The following is a 7,976-nucleotide window of genomic DNA, read 5'->3' on the forward strand; positions in this document are numbered from 1 at the left end:
AAGAACATGTATGTCCCAGACCCAGAAGATCCCTTCGTAGCAGAAAACACCACCAGCGACTACGAGATCCACGAACCACCACACAGAACCAGAAGAATCACTCTCCAACAAAAAGTGATCAGACATATCCATGATGAGGCCTTCCCAAGCCCCCAGATACTAAGCGGTCTGCCAGACGATCCAGATGAGTGGCCCATCCCGGACCCAATCTACACCAAATGAAGAATAAAGAAAGAAAGAAAAAAAAAATAAAAAAAAATAAATAAAAAAAAATAAATAAATAAATAAATAAAAAAAAAATAATAATAATAAAAAAAAAAAAAAAAAAAAAAAAAAAAAAAAAAAAAATATATAAATAAATAAAACACCTACAAAAAAATATAAAACCAAAAAACCATTTGTCGTGGCGGCAGAAGTGTAACTACCCTGATGTTTCTAAGATTAGCCTCCTTCAGCCAACTCCATCGGCTCTAGTGCTTTAGGACACCAACAAGGTCACAAACACTAGCCCCCCCAGCCAATGTACTGACAACCCAACATAACACATACGCAAACAAACAACACATACAAAAATGTCAACCCATGGTGGACAGGCCACCGAACTTTCAAACCTCCTCTCTCTCTACACCCGCATCCTCTTCCTGAATTTCATCCCCCCATCCCTCTACCTCCCCCATCCTTTCCATTCCCTATGGACATCAATCCGAATCCGGCATAAAAGACTCGCCAGCCAGCAGCCGCCGTGAGCAGACGTGCTCCCAGGAGCTCCCGCCACCTACAGGAGAAACTGAGCGTTGGCTCCGCCCACCTCACTCAGGATTGGTGCGCCAGCGAGCCAATCACAGCCGGCCGGCCGCGTAGCAGCCAGCCATCACTCACTGCCAGTCGACTACTAGCTCTCTCGGCGTCAAGACACGCCGGGGCACCTGTACTGTGTCTCAACCTAGCTCTACTGACGCTTACAGCAGTATGATGTCCTAATAAAATAACTACCCATCCTCATCCTTCATCCCACACCCCCTCCCCCCCCCATTCCCCACCCTCTCCTCCCCATTCTCTCCCTGCCTGTACCAAGACACACCACACACACACTCACACAATACACAATGCATAACCTACTAATCATAGAATTAAGGAGTGAATAAGGCTGTCTTTCTAAACTGTTTCTACCTCTTGTATTTCGCCATTCCAAACGATCATTCCCGAGCGGTAGCCAAAACCGGGTTCTTGAAATTCTTGCGGAGGTTTGATCGGGCATCTAACAGCCTTGTAGCAGGCTTAGGCTATCGATTAGGCTTCAATTACCACCTTGTCTAGTAGCTTCTAGTTGCCTAGCAACTAGAAGTTAGAGGCCTCGGCCTAACTAACACCCACCATCCACTTAGTCTACCTGGACACTTCACAGCACCCACCATAGTATAGATTAGATTAGGCTGCCTGGCCCACCAAGCTATGGCGACCAAAGTCAGATTCACAGACGAATCTGGCCGGGGCCGTACCCCAGCCCAACTACTTGAGGTGGTCTACGAGGTCACCCAGATTACCTACAAAAATGTGTTCAAAATAACGAATGGAGCCATCTTGTTGGTGCCCAATGCAAACCTCCCAGACCTCCTTTCGTCAGACACCATGAACAAACTAAGGGAGAAGAATATCACTGTCTACCCCCCTGCCGAATTCCAAGCCCAACGCACCATCTTTGTACATAGGATCCATGACATCATCATGGATCACTCAAATGATGAAATAATTGCAGAAATAGAGAGGAAAAACAGGGATGTCAAAATACTTCAGGCCCACAGATTCACAACCCAACGCAACAACCAAGTACTGAAACTTACTCTGGCTTCACCGGAGCAAGCAAGGCAAGTCTGCACACAAGGGCTTTCTGCATTTGGCATCATGGCTGAACCTGACAAAATCAACCCACAGAGGTTTTACAAGCTCAAGCAATGCTTCAAATGCTTTCAGTATGACCACTATTCCAATGCATGTAACAATGGAACCCCCAAGTGCAGCAGGTGCACAGGGGAACACAGCTACAGGGAATGCACAAACCCAACACCCAAATGTGCTCTATGCAATGGTCCACACATTGCAATCTCGCATCTTTGTCCTCGCAGGCAAGAGGCAATCAAGCAATTGCATGAAACGGAGACAGCAGCCCGCCAACAGGCAGCTATTACCATCCCTGCCCCCCCTCCACCAGTAAATGCCTGGGGCATCCCTAACCAACAACAGGCCCAGTCGGGGGCCCAAGGGGGACACCAAAGCACCCAACACCCCCATCACCCCACGGTTATACCAGAGCAAACCCAGAATCAAACACAACAGGCCCCAACACCTAACCCTCTTGCACCAAACCCCGATCCCAAGCCCAGCTTAGGGGCCGAACTTCTAACATTTGCTCAAATACAGTTTCCAGACAACCCAGTGAAGCTCCTAGGTTTCTGGAACTCACTTAGGAAAGACAATGGCCTACCCCCTGTCCATATGTCCGAGGACTCGCTTGCCTACTTGACTCCTAACATCACAACAACCGCCGGCCAGGCCCAAGCACAACCCAACAACCCCAACCCTAGTACTCCTCGCCCCCAGGCCTCTACCAACGCCCAGGAGACTCCAAACTCCCTGAACAACCCCGGCCCCTCCACCCCGACATTCTGGGAAACACCTATGTCCACCCTTCCTGAAACACTCCCACATCAGATCGTCCTCAAAGCTATCACAAACTCCCTTGCCATACGGAACCCCATCCGCCCTAGGAAATTTCGCTTCAAACATCGCAGCCCCACAACAATATATTCCACACAACGCTGTACCAAGAGGCCTAGGACCAACACTTACAGCCGAACCCCATCCCCTGTGGACGGAGCAAGGGCAAGCAACCCCCACAACTCTTCACCAGAGAGCGACTCTAGCACCACGGATGTCGACATCATGAACAGCAGTGACACCGAGGACCCCCCAATGGCACAGCAACGTATGGTAAACCCCAACCCCAACCAATCCCCGACCGGAACCAGGAACAAGATACCTGGCTCAACAGCTTTACCCCCCTCCTCCACAAACAGAAGCGACCAAACCGAATGTAACAACATTGGCACTACAGCCAAACAAACACTTCCGTCTCATAGTCAATAATGGGGATCACAATCCTTCAGGTGAACATCAGACACTTCTTCAACAACAGATACCTTCTCACTCTGGAAGTAGCCAGACTTAACCCAGATGTAATCTTACTCAATGAAACAGCGGCCAGACAGGACCAGCACATCTCCATCTGGGGATATTCCACCAGGGAAGTCAACAGGGGTAGGTTCAGTGGGGTGGCAATACTAATAAGAAGAGGACTCTCCTACCGCCCCATCCTCGTAGAAGACGACAACTTTCTTGCAATAGAACTCACCACTTCACACGGCCCCCTCATCGTCTGCACCGCATATCTACCACCTAGACTGGCCTACCTCCCCTCCATCCCTCTGAACAAGCTGCTCGACAGGAATCTCCCCACTATCATCGCAGGAGACCTGAATGCCCACCATCAGGCCTTATTCAACGCACCTGCCAGGCCAGACCTCAAGGGCAGGCAGCTCTTCAATCTAATGCAAAACCGGGACCTCTCCTTCCAAGGCCCCCACTTTAAGACGTTCTTTGCGGGCAACCAGAGGGGCACCCCTGACATAGTGCTGACCAACAGAGATTGTGACCTGTTCCACTGCAGAGTAACCCCAGGCAAGAACGTGGGGTCGGACCACATCCCTGTGGTCACATCCCTCCAAGCAGCCCCCTTCAGATATGTGGCACCACCCAGGCCCAGACTGGGAACCATACGTGCCCGTGAATATGACACCTTCCTTGCTGACGACCCCATCATTGAGTTCGAGAACCTCCCAACCCAAACAATCGACCAAGCAGTAAACACCATCCACAACCGGATCCAGCTTGCAACCGAGGCCACTTGTGAAATATCCACCACAAGGACTTACCACCAATATAAGCCGACCCGAGAAATCAGAGGCAAAATGAATGAGTACCAGCGAGCCTGCCAAAGCCACTACCAAACTGGCCAGCCACCAGCGTTGACCCTACAAACACTCAGAAGGGAAACCATAGACCTTACGCTGACCCACAAGAGCCACATTTGGGGAACCCTGGTGAGACAGGCCAACCAGTACAAAAGGGAGCCGGCTACTTTCTGGCGCAAGATCAGACAGCTCCTGGGATCAGTTAACCCCAGCCTCACCCACCTCGTACACACATTCCTTGACGAAGATGAAGAGGAGCAGCAAGAAAAAATAGAAGACCCACAGGATCAGGCTGACCTCATGGGCGCAGTCTGGAAAAAGACACTCACAGCTTCAAACAGCAGAGCCTTCAACAACACTCACTTTGAACGTGTCAACCAATGGACAACAGAAAATGCCGCCTCCCTTAACAGCACCCCTCTGATTGACCTGACAACCCTAGAAGACGACCACCCTCTAACAAGACCCATAACTATGCTAGAGATGAGAGGAGTCATCAAAAGCACCAGAGATAAGGCCCCTGGACCATCAGGGATCAAAGCGCTGCAGATCAAACTTCTACCAGGCAATCTTATGCAATCCATACTCAACCTATTCAACGCTATGCTGGCATCGGGTCACATTCCTGTAGCATTCAAGTCAGCCAAGATGATATTCATTCCCAAACCCAAGAAAGACCCCCACCAACCTGGCAACTACCGACCAATCTCCCTCTTAGACACGATAGGCAAGTGCTTTGAAAAAATCATGTCAAACCGTCTTAACTACTACATGGAGTACAACAACCTCTTCACAGAAAAGCAGTTTGGCTTTCGAGCACATAGATCAACCCAGCACGCAATTAACATCATCTACGACGCCGTAAGCTCAATTCGAAAGCAAAAACAGGTAGCTTTGATTGCAACGAGGGACGTACACAAGGCCTTCGACAGCCTGTGGCACGATGGTCTCGTGTACAAATTAGCAGACTTACCAGCGCAAAACTGGACCCTCCTCAGGCTGATCAGAAATTTCCTTAAGAATAGGCAAGTTACCCCCAGCTTCAAGGTGTAACAAACTAGGCTGTTGTAAGAATTATCCAGAGTGGTTTATCGACAAAAGAGAATGGGAAGCTGAGCCGCATGGTGACCTGACCCCCAGGGGAATTCGCGGTGGAAATAACCGACGCTTTGTTCATATCTGCGTATAATGAATCATCCTATAGTATTCAAGTAATTTAGAGAAAATTAGCCTTTATTCATTTTGCATTAAAATTGTATTGTATAATAGTACTGGATACAATATCAAGAGTATTCTAATTATTGAGTTTAAGTCACCATCAGTGACGTCACGAATCAGATCTAACTTTTAAAGCGGAGTGACCGGCGGTCATAGGTCATCAGGGGTTGACATGTCTAATATTTCTCAAAGTTTTAATAACCATTTTTGTGATCGGGAACAGCTTTGCCGTTAGATGTTTGTGTAATCTAATTAAAGTAAAATAATTCAACCAGTCTGGATCAATTCAGTATAAACAGAGGATAATTGTTATAACTTAAACCTTGCTAGTAACTGGGTAGAACTTTGACTAGGCGGAAGGATACAATGTTCTGTCTGGGGGAGACGAGACAAGGGAGAGATCAGTGTGGTCACGGAAGCAGCTAGGAGAGGTCAAACATCTTACCTCTCCCCCTAGACCAGCCAAGACATCTAGCTGGTCGCCCAAGGTATAGTTGCTATTGTTAATTATAGAAATAGTCTTCTCATTTGCCACTCAGGTCAAGTAGGGAGTGTTAAAGTAATAGGGAGTGAACATATTTAGATTTTGTTTTAGTTTTCTTTTAATAAATTAAATTTGTTATTAATTTGCATTTTATTGTTTCCATGTGTTTTATGTGTATACTTGTCCTGGTCACGTGGTCCACACGAGGCAGAGTTGCATTGGGCGCCGATTCTAACATCGAATCGGAATTATCATTACCGTGTAATTTATTCCACACTCAAGGTCATCGTTTATAGTGGGGATCAAGCCCCTAGGTTGATTAATTAGCGTGATCGATCCAGACCTCGATCATTGCTCTTGTATTACTGGTCTGGTGGTGGCAGCAGAGGTGACTCTAGGGTTTTGTTCAGAGCTTAGGTCACGTCATACTGGGTGTAGAATCCTAAGTCGGTCAATCGTCTTAGGACCACGTGGCGTGGAGTTGGCTTTGGTAAAAGTTTTGGAGTCCCTTGGTTTAGAAATAAAAGTAAGAATACGGGTAGAGGGAGTAGAAAGAAGGAAGGAAAGAGAGAGGAACCCGAACCCGTGTTACAAAGGCAAAAGAGGCCGCAGCCTTCACCCCAACAGCTGGAGTCCCCCAAGGATCATGCTTGAGCCCGGTTCTCTTCAACATCTTTGTAAATGACCTACCCCAACCAGAGTATAGGGACACCATTATCGTACAATTTGCGGACGACGTAACACACGTAATAACATCTAACCCTAGCATCCAAGCGGCCAAGCATGCAACTGTAACCCGTAAGGCAAACGTAGAACTAGCAAGGACTGCTAACTGGGAAAGGAAATGGAGGATCACCACTAACCCAGAAAAGATCCAATTAAGCACTGTCGGCTGTATGGCCTTCTCTATTGAAAATGAGGGGGGAATAAGAATCAGGGGTGATCCCATAGCCATCTCAAACTCCAACACAGTGCTCGGTTACAACTTCAACAGGCTACTCAACTCCTCCCAGTACGTATCCCAGAAGACAGCGATGGCCCGGGGCTCACTGGAGAGGCTCTTCCGTTTCAACCAAGCCCCATCCCACATCAAGCTCCACCTGTACAGAATGATCATAAGGCCTAGCTTGGAATACCCCTACGTTCCCCTGAACCTCACCAACAAATCCAACATGTTGAAGATTCAACGAGTACAAAACAAAGCACTTCGCTTTGCAGAGGGCCTGACTCTGAGGGACAGGGTAAGAACTGACCTGATCCATGAGACGCTCAACATGAAGCCAATGAACATTAGGCTCAGCTACCTGGCCAGAAGACAGCTGTACCGTATGAAGAACATGTATGTCCCAGACCCAGAAGATCCCTTCGTAGCAGAAAACACCACCAGCGACTACGAGATCCACGAACCACCACACAGAACCAGAAGAATCACTCTCCAACAAAAAGTGATCAGACATATCCATGATGAGGCCTTCCCAAGCCCTCAGATACTAAGCGGTCTGCCAGACGATCCAGATGAGTGGCCCATCCCGGACCCAATCTACACCAAATGAAGAATAAAGAAAGAAAGAAAAAAAAAATAAAAAAAAAAAATAAAAAAATAAATAAATAAATAAATAAAAAAAAAAAAAATAATAATAAAAAAAAAAAAAAAAAAATATATAAATAAATAAAACACCTACAAAAAAAATATAAAACCAAAAAACCATTTGTCGTGGCGGCAGAAGTGTAACTACCCTGATGTTTCTAAGATTAGCCTCCTTCAGCCAACTCCATCGGCTCTAGTGCTTTAGGACACCAACAAGGTCACAAACACTAGCCCCCCCAGCCAATGTACTGACAACCCAACATAACACATACGCAAACAAACAACACATACAAAAATGTCAACCCATGGTGGACAGGCCACCGAACTTTCAAACCTCCTCTCTCTCTACACCCGCATCCTCTTCCTGAATTTCATCTCCCCATCCCTCTACCTCCCCCATCCTTTCCATTCCCTATGGACCACAAACCAAACCGGCATAAAACACCACAAACCCACAACAGCAGCAGCAATGTCAGGACGCGGCAAGGGAGGCAAAGTGAAGGGCAAGTCAAAGTCTCGCTCCAGCAGGGCCGGACTTCAGTTCCCCGTGGGCAGAATTCACCGTCTGCTGCGTAAAGGCAACTACGCCGAACGCGTCGGTGCTGGCGCTCCTGTCTACCTGGCAGCCGTCATGGAATACCTCGCTGCCGAAGTTCTG

This window comes from Procambarus clarkii, chromosome 19 (assembly GCF_040958095.1).
Source record: "Procambarus clarkii isolate CNS0578487 chromosome 19, FALCON_Pclarkii_2.0, whole genome shotgun sequence".
NCBI classification, from domain to species: domain Eukaryota; kingdom Metazoa; phylum Arthropoda; class Malacostraca; order Decapoda; family Cambaridae; genus Procambarus; species Procambarus clarkii.